We start from the raw sequence: 15,829 nt of genomic DNA, 5'->3' as shown, positions 1-15,829 counted from the left end.
CTGACGCTGCTTCATTATTACCGCCGTTGCTTCAGAGTCGGGGCAGACACACGGTCACCTGCTAAGGCCCCCCCACACACCGCCCCGACGCGACTCGATGCCGACAGCCTCTTGTCTGACGATTCTGTCGCCTCTCGTCATCACGACTACTGCCCACTACACAGCAGCCTGTACGTTCTGCGCTTGCACGAGATGCAATAAGTCTTCCTAACAACAGGCGGCACTACTCTCATGCCAGTCCGAAACATGAAAACAGGAAATGACATAACACGAGATTAAAAACAAAGTGCACACAGCATTAGCTTGTTATCAGTTTTGAGAAGACATTTTGGACGTTTTGTAAAACAAATTTTGGCAGCAAAATGATCGCTCCGGTTTAGCTGATGGTCACGTTGTCTGCTCTCGGGCTCATTATTGTCCGAAGACATGCAGGAGGGAAAAAGTAGAGACCGCACCGTTTGTTTACTTACTCACTACCGTCCCTCCCACACACCGCGCTGATTCGCCAATCAGAATCGCCATAGCTAGCACACAGCCAATCAGAGTACCTGACGAATCTACTCTCCCGACGCTCGACACTCCCCGATTGAGCATGTTGAATCGGGCCCGACGAGACCTGACAGCTTCCGCACTTCCCCGACGCAGATGAACACACCAAACAGACGCGTATCTGACATCGTCCGACTGTCCCCGACGCCCGACAGTCGGGCCGGTGTGTTTCTGGCTTTACCCGGGATCTCCGCGGGTCCGTCAGGCACAGCAGAGGATTCCTCTGCTGTGCCACGGTTTTGCTCCGTCCACTACCCGGCGTCGACAACGTCGAGCTAACATTTTAACCTTTTTTACTCTCCACTCCTTCAGCCCCACGTTCACGTTAACAGCTTCTGTTATTATGAATTAACCTGGCGATGATGTTGTAACCCACCTACACAGCTGTTAAATGATTGGCTTTTTGTCTGTCACTCATAGCCTCCACGGATTGTACAGGTCTTTGAAATGTTGTGACTGTTACATTCTGATATGATTTTTTTTCTGGATGCACTGCAGTCTATTTTGGCATTTTCCTCCAAGTGCAATATGTTTTACATATAGGCTAAGTTTCGGATCGAGGTTCCTGTTGTATAAAATGGGAAAATATCTTCAAAACTGGATGTGGCTATATGGATAGATTAAAATCCCAGATATGTTGTTTGTGTATGTGTCACATTGCTTTATTGTAGTAGCACCCTCAATGACAGGAAAATTTCAAACTAGCACTTGCACTGTGATTTTTAATTTTTAAGAAAAACTTCTAGGCCAGGCTAGACAACCTAGAGAGGGAGGCTGATATAGAAATAGGAAAGCAGTGTGTGTGTGTACAATAATTATTGATTATTTTAGAGAAATTAACAACATAGAGAAAAGGTCTGAAATAGAAACAGAAAGCAGTTTCCCTGTTTGTGTGCAACTGGAGCAAAATAAATAAGTTATAATTTATTATATAATTTATTTTTCATCTTTTTTTTATATCATATCGTGACATATCGTATCATGACCCTGGCATATCGAAGTGCATCATTGTGTGAGTTTAAGTGTATCGTCCCATCCCTAATATTTATGGAACCAACAGTAGGCTACAGTCAACCAGATGGTTAGAAAAATGTGGCCTTTACCTCTCTTTTTTCAGTGGTCATGTTAAAACCTTATTTATTTTCAGTTTGACTGTTTATTGTACATTAGAATTTTTCTTAGTCGCTTTGATGCAGTTCACACATCAGAAATGTCGTTCACACATCAGAAATGTCATTCCCACAACTCTAAATACAATCTTCAAAACATCTAATGCATTTCTCAACTGTGCAATAGCATCTAACAACGACCTTGACTGAAAACTATCAACCTGTAAAGTCAGGTGATCCAACTTTTTTTTTTTTTTTAATGATAAAGATTCAACCTTTTTATTACATTTTAATTAATTTTAATATTATGGTAAAATCCAAATTTACTACACTTTTGGAAACATAACAACAATAACAATATTCTATTTCAGCAATAGTCAGTCACCCAGCAGTTCTACTCTACTGTTACTTGACACAATAGAAATGTGCAAAATTCATCTAAATAAAGTGACTGCAATGTAGTTGTAAAACATGCCAAGCCACTGGTTGGAATGGAAAAATACCAAAGAGTGAAGACTGAGTGAAAAATTTAACTCAAGATTTGTTTGTATTTGTATCATAATGTGTAATGTAATTTTCTTTTTGTTAGAATTGATTTTATTTCAAATGATGTTTTACTTTGAGAACTGTATCACAGCGACTGAGAGTAACTAACTGTATGAATTTTAAAACTCTCACCTTTCACTTTGGTTGCAGATCTAGTAAAGACTTGATTCCAGACTCTTCTACTACTGTGCTGTCATCGTTCTCCCCTGGGTTTTCAGCATCGTCACCATGGTCACCCACTAAGAAAAGAAAATGTTTTACTTAGTTAATTAGTTTAGAAGAGTTGAGAATAATAAGTGAAAAGAAAAACACTCAAAGGTACAGTATATTCCTCCAGTTCAACAACATTATTTTTTTTAATGCAAGAAGAAAGTAAATACTTCTGTAGAGATGTTCTCAACTTGAAAATCAAACATCAGAGACCGTATTCACAAAGAATCTTAAGGTTAAAAGTAGCTCCTAAGGGCCGAATTTAGGAGCAACTCCTAAAAAAAGTGGGCGTGTCAGTCTTAAATTTAGGACTCCTAGTTTTTTAAAATAAGAGTAATTCACAAAGTATTTTAGGCCTAAAAGTAGCTCCTAAGTCTGGGAGAGCTTAAAAGTCCTCGTGAGGACTCCTAACTCCAGCCAGGCAAATGTTTTGGAGACTGCGAATTGCTACAGAGGGGGGTGCTGGAGCACCTGCCCCTTTGCTCATTGATGCCCAAAGTGCCTTTTTGTCGGTGTTTTTTTTGTTTTTGTTACAGCAACAATATCTACAACATTTTCGCTATAAAACGGGAGTAGTGACGGTGACGGACTGTCCAATATAGGCGTCACAACGGTCGGACCGAGGTAACTGCGACTGCTGCGATGCAGTCATGCTGATGTGAGCCAAAAATATTTTTTAAAAGTTGGTGGGTGCGCTAGACACATACATCTGTTAGTAGTAATAGCTCATGTGATAAGGCAGCTCCCCCAGTAAACTAAACTTGTTGTCAGTCTGGGTTCAAATCCTTCTATAGGCTACAAATTTGGGTAATGCATTTTTTTTTCTCATCATTATTATGATCACCATATAATATTAAGGCTGTCAACGAATGTGAAAATTAATATTCGAATGTGGGAAGAAAAAAAAATCAGCTACTTTGCGAGTGGGCGCACTGACCCTCATAGGAGTTGCATTTGCACAGCGTCACTCTGAAAGTGGAAGTGACACGCGACAAAAACTGTAGCAGATGCAGATGGCAGAGAGAAAGACAGAAAGTTCAGAGCCCAACTCGGCAGCAGAGAGAGTGGTTTGGACTCGAAGCAATCTAAAAAGCCCTGTTGCACCTGACGGCAAGAAAAAAAAAAAAAAGTGAAGCGGAGCGGAGCGGCCGGCGGCGAGGAGGAGGGAGGGGGGGGGCCGTCGGCACTCAACAACCAATCACCGTGTTGAGCGCCTCGAATTCGTGCACGAGAATTGACGTAATCCATAGCAACGGGGCGTCACCAGGGCGTCACTCTTACTTTGCTCTTAGTGATTTATCCTTAGTAAGAGTAGGTCTCAGCGGCTTTGTGAATAGCTTTTAAGAAAAAACTCCTACGTAAAAACTTTTAGCGCAAGTTAGGAGCACTCCTAGTGGTAAGATAAAAGGCTTTGTGAATACGGCCCCAGATCTTCTGTAACAGTTGTCATGAGTTGTATGTGTGTAACGTGCAGTGTAGGGCAAATTACTGAAAATTAATAATTCCTCAGTTAGTAGTTATTTCAAGAAGGAAGTGAATTAACTTTCAACTTAACAAATTACTCCTTAAAAAAAAGTAACTATTTCCTTGGGAAGTAAGTGTTACTCACTTTGCAAAAGTAATTAGTTACATTCATTTGATACTACAAAAAGTAGTGGAATTACATATTGATACATTACTCCCAACATTGGTGATATGCAATATACTGTACAACGAGAGTTGTGTTGGTGGGGAAATGTTGTATGACAGTTATTAGAGTGGATACAGAAAGTATTCAGACTCCCTTCAATTATTCACCATTTATGTTGCAGCTTCATGTTAAAATCAATAAAAAATATTTTTTTTTTCATCATAAATCTACACTCACCACCCTATAATCACAGCACAAACTCAGAATTTTAGAAACTTTGGCCAATTAATTTAAAAAAGAAAATTGAAATATCACGTGAACATAAGTATTCAGATCCTTTGACACTCATGAAGGTCATTAAGGTGCCGCCCATTTCTTTTATTCATCTATGAGATGGTTCTACACCTTCATTTGAGTGCAGCTGTGTTGATGAAATAGTTTGGACATGATTTGGAAGGTACACACCTGTCTAAATAAGACCTTACAGCTCATTTGCATATCAGAGAAAAATTTGATCCATGAGGTCGAAGGAACTGGCCCAAGAGCTCAGAGACACAATTGTACCAAAACACAGATCTGGACAAGGCTACAAAAAAAAATCTGCTGCACTTATTGTTTCTAAGACCAAAGTGGCCTCCATCATTAGGTGCGTTTCCATTACCCCTTGAAATGCGCAAAACCTAAATATCGAAATTAAAAACTTGTAATGGAAACACCTACATTTCGAAAAAACTCTCAAATATCGCAACAAAGTTTTTACACTCTCATGAGGTGGTTTTTTAGACGTATCGATACAAACGTGTATCGCAAAAGTGTAATGGAAACACTTTTTTCGCTTTTCTACACGTCACCGGCGTCACCGGAGTTGTGTGTGTCCACGCTGTGTTGGTTTATGTACTAACTTGAGGGGACAAATGAACCACATGTTTATTGTCATGCATTGCTGACCTGGGCATTGTTTCTCAATAAATTAGAAAAACCTTTCCTATCATTCCCCTTTTCCGTGCATGGTTGAAGGAGACTGGCTCGCATCCACGCTCCACTCCCTCCTGCGCTGAAATGTCACCTTAAGTCACATAAACGAGTACGGGTGTGTGGACACAACCACCTTGTTGTCAGCGCGACAGCGCCTCATCACCGCTGGTGTTAAAAGGCTCCGTTCTTTCTGCAGTCAGGTTAAAGCGCACATCCGCCGTGTTGGTAAACAAATAATCCCTCTATATCAACGGAGGAAACCGTGCTTGATCAGCTTGGGTTCGAGGTGGTGTGAGTGCGGGCCAGCGGGGGACAGAGGAGGGGGGGCATTAGAGCTTCAGCACGGTGCAGAACAACTGGCCCTAGTGTGAGTGCGTCCTTATCTGTGGCCGCTGCAGCGCCACACGGGCTTTGCCTTTCAGCAATCAAGCGCTGTTTTCGTCTTTGTTAAAAACAATAACAGCAACAGCTGTCGGCAGCTGAGACCGCTGTGCCGTCACAATAGAAACGCAAGACGCATTACGGCTCATTCGCAAAATACCTTTCAATGGAAACACCCGCAAATGGCAATTGCACTTTTTCGAAGTTTCAGAAATATCGCTTTTATTTTGCGAAAATCTGTAATGGAAACGCAGCTATTCTTACATGGAGGAAGTTTGGGTCAACCAGGACTCTTCGTAGAGCTGCAGCCGTCCAGCCAAATTGAACAGGTGGAGGAGAAGAGCCTTGGTCAGAACCAAGAACCCAAAGATCACTGAGGCTCAGCTCCAGAGATCCTGTGTGGAGATGGGAGAAAGTTACAGAAGGTCAACCACTGATGCAGCTCTCCACCAATCTGGCCAGTACGGCTGAGGGGCCTGATAAAAGCTGCAGCAACGTAGAGTAAATATTGAACACATCAACATTTTTCTCAGGAAATATATTTCTAATCGAGCTATTGACATGAAACTTTCACCAGATGTCGACAACAACCCATCGCTATCAGTGCAATGTAACATCACTTCCTCATTCACATCAACAATTTCTTTCTAAACTATGTACCTAACTCCTCTTGGTGTCAATGATACCACAAGAAAACTACACAAAATTAAAGGAGGTGCAGGGCGCTATGCAGGGACGGAGTGGGGCACCAAAATCTACCGGGAACCCCCCCCCCCAGGGTATCCGTGGATCCTTAAAAAGTCTTAAATTCATGTATCTAAAATTAAGGCCTTTACAAGTATTACATTTATCAGAAATTTCTAAGATGGTCTTAAATACAGTACTCAATGGTATTCATGCATTAAAGTTCTCCGTCGCCACGACAGATTTCCGTCAACGGGAAAAATGAGGGGGGAAAAAGGCTACACGGGTTTTTGTTGTGGTTTACTAATGCTGCTCTCAACCAGGTGGGTAATTTCTCCCGCTAATCAGTGAAGGAAAACAACTAATATTGTGGGGGATATTTTTCGCTCTATCTGGCAACCCTGGCCTGCCTGCACGTATGAGCCCGGTGACGTGACTCAGTCTTTCTGGAGGCAGTGATACGCCAAGTAGCGTTGGGTCTCCTGCCGCTGTTGACGTTGGACCGAGCGGACCTGTTGGTCCGAGTGGCCACGGTCCGAGCGAATGTGGCAGCGCGCATTCGGCTCTCATTTAAGTTTCACTTCTGTTCCCAGCAGAACAGAAACTAAGGAACAGAAACTAATGGCGCATTTCCACTAGCACGGCTCGGCTCGGTACGGCTCGGCTTGGCGCGCTATTTGCGTGTTTCCACTAGCACGCAGTACCTGCAACCAGGTACACTTTTGGTATCACCTCAGCCCTGGTTCCAAGCGAGCCGAAGCGTTACTAAAACGTGACGTCAGCCGACTGCCTTCCACTGATTGGCCGATGAGTGTCGTCACTGGAAGCGACGACCGACAACAGAAATGTTCCTGCTGAAGCCTGTTATTACCAGAGAATTTCTAATATTTAGACTGGCTCTGTTATTACGTGACTTTATTAAGTTTTAATATTTTTTCATGCGAGAAAGTAACTGTTTAGATCCCCATGTGCGGTTAGTTTATCCAAACGACGGCTGTTTAGAAGTTTGCCCCGATGTTTTTCGGAGAAGTGAAGCTCCAGGTCCGAGCAGCGACCGGTTCATCACAGAGGCAGCAGCCCGGCTCCTGACGTGCTCCGCCGGCCAGCCTACCATCGTCACCCCGAGGAGAACAGACCGCTAATTAACTTCCCCGATGGCTTTTAGAGGTTTACCACCGGCTGGTTAAACTCTTAAATGTTGGTCTCATTGATGAAATCTAACAATTGCGGCTGTAGCAGAAGTGTGTTTGTGGTTAGACAGAAGAGCAGCACTGCCTTGGGGTCTGAACGCACAGAAAACACCACATTTACATCAATAAATAAATGTTTTACAATGAACCAGGCCGATCTCAGAGCTGGCAAGACTCTCCGGTAAGGCATATTGAACGGTTAAATGCCGTTAACGGGACGAGAGCAGTCAAAACGGCGGTTTAAAGCTAGCTACAGCGAGGGTAGGTTCACTTCCTGTTTACAAAGTAAAAGCACCAATTCTATCGTAATGGCTTTCCTTATGATAAAAGGCAACGGGTATTTTATTTTGTGAAAATAACCGGAAGTGCGTTGCTCACTACGGCTAGCTTTAGTAACGCCGACTTCGTTGAAACAAAATTGTAAACAGCTGGTATTTTGTCAGATTTTCAACATGTTGGGGATCTAAACCACTACTTTCTCGCCTGAAAATGTTTCAAATGTTGCTAAAGTTATATATTTACAGAGTTTAGAGCGTTGCTCGGCGCCGTGTAAATGACGTCACGGCGGTACTAGTGATACTCAGTTGTAATGGAAACACAACCAAACCGAGCCGTGCCGTGCCGAGCCGTATCGAGCCGAGCCGTGCTAGTGGAAATGCGCCATAAGTTTTTTTTTCTGTTGGGAGAAGTTAGCAAACAGTGGCATGAAGCTGGCTCATCTCCAGCCACATCTCAACACAAAACATGCACGTCATGTCGGTGAGCCTCCTGACTGCTTCATGATTTGGTGTTACATGAGATTTTAAACAACAGCATCAAGGCGATCAACTTCATAAAGTCAAGGCCACTAATGCAGGTGTGTTTCACTGCCTCAGTTAACACAGACAGAGATAAGTCATCTGGCTCTCAACCTGTTGATATGATCTGAAGCCACACCTTTCTGATCGAGCACAGTCCCCCCCATGCCACCGTGTTCCAGGACACAGACTGACTTGCAAAGCAGTATGTGTGTGTGTGAAATGTGTGTATATGTATAATTGATGTCATGAATTCATTTTAAGAACAGATAGGCTATTTATTAGATAGCATTTTAGATTGATGATTATTCTCATGTGCAAAAATCTTTATAATGAAGTTGATTTATTTTTTTTGCCTGTATTTCTCTATATATTTTATTTCCAAATAGTTCAAAAGAGGCCACTATAACCAATTTTTGTTTTTTTCAATTTTACACAGTAAAAGTAAAATAAAGCAGACACTGATGACACAGTGCTGTGTTTTATGTCTTTTGGACCAGCTTTGCGCTGGGTAAGGGGTACTTGGCTGAAAAAATATTTCACAGGGGGTACTTCACTGAAATAAGATTGAGAACCACTGGCTTAAGAGATAACTTACCTACATCAAATTCAACAAGTTCATAACAGTTATATAATATAAAACAACTTATTACTTGAGAAAAGTTATTCCATGTCTCTTCGTTTTGGCGTTTCTTTCATGGGAATATCCGTACGCGTCACAAAAGTTTAGCATTTTGCCAGAGTCACAGCTGTCAAACCGTCTGACCAGTCCGACTGTTGACTGCTTGTCAGGAGGAACTACTCCTCAAGATGGCGGCCGTGATGACATTCCTGACAAGCCTGAATGTGGCATCTACGTGTATGTATCTATGTTTGTCTTGTGGCTCCGAGTTCTGACTTCCATTGATAATGAAACACACCATATACCACGATCAAAGACGGATAGGAGACCTGTGTCTGTTTTGCTAAGTCTTGTTGTGTTTCTGTCAAGACAATATATCCACTACCTCTCTGTCTGTTTGATGGTTGGTGATAGTGGTTCTTGTATTGTAAAATATAAAACACAATACATATTTAAACAACAAAAGATGTGTCTGCTATACAATTATACTTTTAGAAAATTAGAAAATATAAAGGGGTTGCGTTCACTCACCTTCTCTCAGGTTTCGCCTGTGTAACGGTTTGGCACTTGATTTCAGTATCCCTGCTGTTTTGTCAGAGACTCTGCCTGGACTTGGTCAATATATAGAGACCGAAAGCTGTTAGACCTGTCCCTCACAAACTCCTCCCACAATATGAATTGTATAATGAGATGAGCTGCATCAGTAAAACCGAAAGTAGAAGAGCTGCATTTCCCCGAAATCTTTGACTTTGGGGAAAATGATGAGGGGATGGACAGGGCCTGGAGGCAGGTTTGAACAAATAAAAGCCCATCTCAATTAGAATGTAACCTGTTTGATCAGTTTCTTAGTTGCTTCTCAAAGAGCATGAAAATTAAAAACTGATCCGACTCAACCAGGTGTTGAAGCCGGGGAGCATACGTCAGTCCAACCGCCCAAAAGTCTGACTACCCATTTATCCGATGAATGACACTTCTACTGTTATTGTTTATAGCCCAGTTTCTGCCCCCATCCTACCAGTCCCCATTACCCTTTTCCCATAAGTCACATGGTTTCAGCGAATGTCAGCGAATGTCAGCTACTTTCAGTTTCACTGATGCAGCTTATCTCATTATACAATTCACATTCTATATTTTATCTTGATCTCTCTTAACAAAAGAGATTTGTTGTTGTTGATCAAACAATATAAGAAGTATTGAGTCTTAAAGCAGAAGTGAGTGATCCGGTCGTTTTCGCTAATGCTGCGTTCCAGGCAGGCTTTTGAAATCGTAAATTACAGCTTCAAGTCACAACTTACGACTTTGTAGCGTTCCAGGCAACCCACTCGTGTTTTTCCGACCTGTTTTACCGGTGAAAGTCACTATAACGGCCACTCGTAACTTCCGACCGGTGAACTCGTACCAGATCGAACTGGTACGACTTCACGGTCGGAAAAATACGAGTTTCCTTGAACGCACCATAACAGTCGTCGTCCCTACGTCACCACATTCACGGCGTTCCTTGGCTGCACACACAGCCCTGCATGCCGTTCTCTCTCCTAATTGGATAAAAACTGTAGGATACGATAAATGTTTTCTCTTCGGCTCAGAGCAGAGCAGAGGGACTGAGAGACCCGTGTTTCAGTCCAAACACTCTATGTAAGTGATTGCTGTCGGAAGATATAACTATTTAAGACTTATATTAACACAAATATATCACTCACTTCTGCTTTAAGTTTTAGAGAAGAATTTTCATTGGAGAAAACTGTGATGCAACAAAACTTGGCTTGACTTTTTTATTATGCCTTCCCTAGTGCCTCACTTTTTTCTTTTTCTATTTCTGTGTTTACTTGAACTTTCATTTCATTTCATTTATTTGTTTATTTGTAACGGGACTCTGCGTATTCATGAACATCCAAAATGGTAAATACACCAGATTTAGCTCTAGGCTAATTTCACTTAATTTATCTGTATCAGTCCTTCTTTGCTTTCTCTTTTTCACTTATTCCCATTTATTTATTTAGTGTTATTATCATTATTACTACTATTATCATCATTCTCCCTTATCTTTATTACTTTTCTTTTTTAAATTTTGTTAGTTCTCTACCTTGCACAAGCTATGAGATTATTATTTCTTTACTGTGTTTCAGTTATTCATTAGGTCAAGGTGAGGTCATGTTACAAGCCTTTTGGGTTTCAGACCTCACCTGCACATTTTTTCCCTATCTCTCTCACTAGTTAGAGAGATAAGAAAAAAAAAAAAAAGTAAAGGAGGCTGCCTCCCACATGCTTGAGCTTTACACTAATCAGAACAGACATGTCCTGAGATTGTCAGCCTTCTATGCTTATATTTTCAGCCTGTTTTAGACTTGAATTCTCAACTGGCCGGGCCAGCTCAACCCAACCGAAAGTGCCAGTTCAAGTCGCGTACAGTCCAAAAATATAACTCGAGTCTTCTAATTTCTTTATTATTATTATTTTGGCCAGGTTTGACCAAGAATTAATGCATTGGGTCTGGGCTTCAACACCCGCGGGTCAGCACGGACCGTTCAGAAACAATTTGGAATGAGTTAAAAGCAATTTATAAACAAAGTAGTGTCCAAGACTGGACAAAAACTGGAGCGCATCTATTTTCTGACCCAAAGTGCGGCCGTGACTGTTTCTGAATGAGGGCTTTACAGCAGGCAGCCGCTCTCCCATCTCTGCTTACTTTCATCCCTCAATATGATCAAGTTAAAACTATAAAGCTACAGTGTCGACATACTAACAACATACAGTATGACAATGGTCGCTAACAACCTCTCACATCTTCACGGCATTGTTTTGCCTTTAACCACCTGCACTTTGGATGTGTAGTGTGCACTGCAAGGCAGGAAGCACACATTACGGGTGGCCGTGGGGCCCTAAGCAAGCGCTTAGTTCACTCTGTCAGAAGCCTTGTTGTGGTTATTAGCCTTTATTATTTATTCTTTCTGAGACTATTGCATATATATTTCATGATCAGTAGTTTCATCCTGGTGCTGTGTATAAAAGTTGGTCAGATAGCCTTCTCAAACGTCGCCCACAGTTGCGTCTCAGCAGAAAAAGGGAGAAGTGGGTGGCAGCTTTCGAGAACAAACCATTGATATGGTAATGTCTGTCACACACAGATACACACACAAGCCTGTTGCAGTGTGACGGCAGGAGAATGGAAGGTTTCATTTTGTGTCTCACAAACCTTTTATTACAACACGAGGCTGAAGCTGCTCATTAGAGTCGGAGGAGAGGTTTCTCTTTTTGTCGCTCTGATCTCTGCTGATTGGATCCTCTGGTCTCTGAGTCTGTGAGAGTCACGTATCATTTATTGAACGCAGCAAAGAACAGAAACATTAAATTAAAACACATCAAGGTCTGATGAGGTAACAACACAGGAAGAAGAGCAATACAATCTTATCAGGATGATTTTTAAGTGGTTTTAAAAAAAAAAGTGAGTTATGCTGCGTTTGAGACAAGTCAGAACTCGGATCTTTCCGATCTCCTACTTGAAAAAGTACAATTGATCGCCACCTGAACTCCAACTCGCCGCCAATACAAAACTACAAAAGAAGTTGTTTTCGTGCCCTTTGTAATGTCAATTCATGCAAAACCGCTGATGCACGTTCCCGTCGGGGACAGTTTTTCATCAACCAATCTCTGTATTTCCCTCTAAAACAACTCTGTCTGGTAACGTTGTGTTATTATTAGGGCCGGGACTTTAACGCATTAATTACGATTAATTAACTACACAAACATTAACGCGTTAAAAAAAATGAACGCATTTTAATCGCACTTATAAAAAAATTATTATTATTTTTTTTTTCTAAATTTTTTATTTTTTTTTTTTCTCACGTGTGTCTACGTGCGGTGCGCCCGCACGCGAGAGAGGCGGCAGTTTGAGAGGCTGACTGGCAGAGATGAGAGCTGGTGAAACGCTAGCATGGTTATTTAAAACATCATCTCTGATCTCTGCCTGCACATAGATACACAGACACGGGCGCACGCTAAATGCGCTATATAACGCTAATTGCTCAGCTGCGGCGCTATATCTATGACCTGTCACTGTCACAGGTGCATCTCATCTCATTATGATAGGACTTCACCCTCAGAGCTGTCTGTCTTCAGACTGTCCTGACCTGTCCCTGAACATCACACAGGGACAACATGGAGCTGCCTGTGTGATTGGTTACTGAGTTTTATTAATTTTTACATCAGGCTGAGTTCAACAAATCAGTTTATGCTACTGTGATTTAAGTAGCCTAGTTAAATACTACAGTAATCATCATAGTGTATTGGAAGGAAAGACCATTTAATCTGTATGTATCAAATATCGATTAATGAATTAATCGATAATTTGCATCCCTAGTCTGTTGGTCTTGGTTAAGTACCACCTTGAATGCTTAAGCTTATGTATTCAGTCATTCAATGGTATACTAAAATCCATGTGAAAAAAAATGCTTCTCACTGTTCTCAGGTCAAATATTTATATGCGATTAAAATGCGATTAATTGCGATTAATTAATTACAAAGCCTCTGATTAATTCGATTAATTTTTTTAATCGAGTCCCAGCCCTAGTTATTATCTCATAGCGTGGTGAATGTGCAGCTCACAACTTGTCCACCAGAGCGTTGTGGAGTTGTTGGATTGTGTATTTGATGAGTTTGATGAGAGAAACCAAGAAATCCCATGAGCCTCCGTAGCGTAGCTCTGAGCAGCTCACGGCTCTGCTCCGCCGTTCTAAAAATAGCTTGCACCGACAATTAAAGGTAGCGAACCTACTGCTATGACTATAGGGATTATGTCAATGGGCCAATTTGACAAAATGTTGAACTATCTCTTTAAATAAAAGCCTGTACCATATAGAGGGATTACCAGCCTACGTCACTGACGTTCTACTGCGCATGTCGCCTGCAGAAAGAGAGCAGCAAGAGCCGTGATCATGTATTTTTGTGCTGTTAGTTGCACTAAGTGTTTTGATAAAAATAACAAAACGCGCAAAATTTACAGAATAGCGTCAACTCGCACCCCTTTCAAGGCAAACGAGAGAGAAAATAGCAATATAACGTGTTAGATACGTTGGTTTCAATGGTGATAAAGCTAGATATGCCCACAGGCACAGCTGGAGAACTGCAGCGAATGAGTTGTGAAATGTTTACTACGACAGTGACTGAAGACGAGGTCACATACTAATGGAAAGCAAGCTGAGATTAATTAACGTTAAGCTATTGTTTTACATTACCGGTACATACTCAGCCATGCAGGTAACGTTACAGTTACGTTATGCAGTTGTTCCAGACTTTAGACAGGTCCGTCCTCTGATCGTCTCTGACCAGGCAGCAGCTCAGTCCTCACAGCCACTGAGTTTTGTAATCGTGAGTATTTTCCTGAACATTATTGTCTGTTAAATAGCTGTAGGCAACGTTAGGGATGCACAGTGACAGTGTTGTTTTTACCGCTGACCGACCGACGCCGTGCTGTGAGTGTCCGTGTCTTGTCCCGTGGCTGAGTTGCCGTTGCCGCGGTACAAACTCGATCCTCCGTCCTGACGTTTTGTTTTTTTTTCCTGCCGTTATAAAACTATAAAACCGTCTATGTATAAAACACACACTACATCAGTAGGTGATAAACTGTTGTGGTAGGCTGACAACATCGCTAGCTAACACCGCTTTGACTACACTAGATCCATAGAGGTAACCATGACAACCGGTTCTTTCTGCAGTCAGGTTGCGCACGCATCCTGATTTGTTGGTAAACAGATAATCCCTCTATAGACACCTATCATTAATAAAAATCGGGTCAGCTCGGCAGGTGAAGTAATAAAAACCCGACTGCTGTTGGAGAATTTACATTTATGTAAAATTTTATAGTTTAATCTCATGTTTTTGATTCTGTTTCAGACTTGTTGGGATGTTTCTTTCTGTTTATGAGTCTTAGTTTGATATTTGTTTGTTTTATGGATCCTTAGTTTTAAATATGTTTGTTTATTTTATGATAGCCCATCAGTTGTTTATGAGTCATCCGTCTTTCCTTTGATAAATGTTTGTTTAAAAGTCGTTAGCTTCATATCTGTTTGTTTGTTTATGGCTCGTTACTTTGATGTTTTATAATCTGTAACTGTTCTAACTCTAGTTTCTCCTCTGAGAACCACTTTGCTCAGAGGCTCAGAGGCATCCGGGTTTCCAACTCACCCATGACATTACATTAATTACTATGTTGTAAACGATGTTGGGATGATTTTAGGTGTTATTTATTTATTTATTTATTTAACAGGGGCCACGCAACACTATTCAACAGTATTTTAAAAGAAACTGCATCTGAGCCAGAGTTAGCCAGAGTTAGAGCACTGGAAAAGAGAGTAAGGACACCACCATTGACTCCCGTGGTAATAAGGGTTTTGCGCCCCTAGTGGCAGGATATGGGTATTGCAAAAGCGCCCAGAAAACCCATTCACTCCAATGTATGTGTGTTGCCAACTTGCTTGTAAATTGATGAAAACGGCAGTGTTTTTGTTTTTAGGTGTCTTGGTCATATCAAATTATACTTATAATTTGTTTATTACAAAATGTAGATTGAAACATTAATGTAGACAACTGTTTTTTGGGGGGGGGGTTTACTCGCCTATGTGTTCATGTTTATCTGTAAAGGGTCCTCAATGATGCTATGGGTGATCTATAAATGTCCTTAAATTATTGAAAACACCACACTGCTCATTCACCAACAATGCAGAGATGTCAGTTCTTGGGCGCTTTTGCAATACCCACATTCCTCCATCAGGAGGCGCTTCCATTGAACCAATGCTGTCCTTACTCTCTTTTCCAGTGCTCTAGCCAGTGTTAGGTGTCCTGTGTTGACCCCTACACAGCAGTTCCTCACCTGTCCACCAGGTGTCCACCAGGCTGCTTCCCACTCCCACAGCTCCGACTGGTCCGACTGTGTTGTGTTGTTGCAGCAGCCTCGCCTGTCACTGATACTGGATTAACGACTCAGCAATGACTGTATCTGGTGTTCAGTTTAATCCATGGCACATTTTTTCATGACATGATGATGATAGCTAGATTGAAATGTTAAAGAACAGTAGATGATTGAGCTGCTGCCTTTGTCTGATGTCAGTGTGAAGAGCAGTTTCAGGTGTGTCTCGTCTTGT

General features: G+C 41.6%; 1 protein-coding gene across 1 annotated transcript in view; it reads right to left on the bottom strand.

Annotated features, from left to right (window-relative positions):
* dclre1c (DNA cross-link repair 1C, PSO2 homolog) overlaps positions 1 to 15,829 on the bottom strand; it is a 476,875-nt gene that overhangs the window by 393,963 nt on the left and 67,083 nt on the right. The gene's annotated exons all lie outside the window — the stretch shown is intronic.

This window comes from Trachurus trachurus, assembly GCF_905171665.1.
Source record: "Trachurus trachurus genome assembly, chromosome: 23".
Lineage (NCBI taxonomy): Eukaryota > Metazoa > Chordata > Actinopteri > Carangiformes > Carangidae > Trachurus > Trachurus trachurus.
Note: the sequence above shows the minus strand (reverse complement) of the source record. Positions and strands in the feature narration are given on the sequence as shown.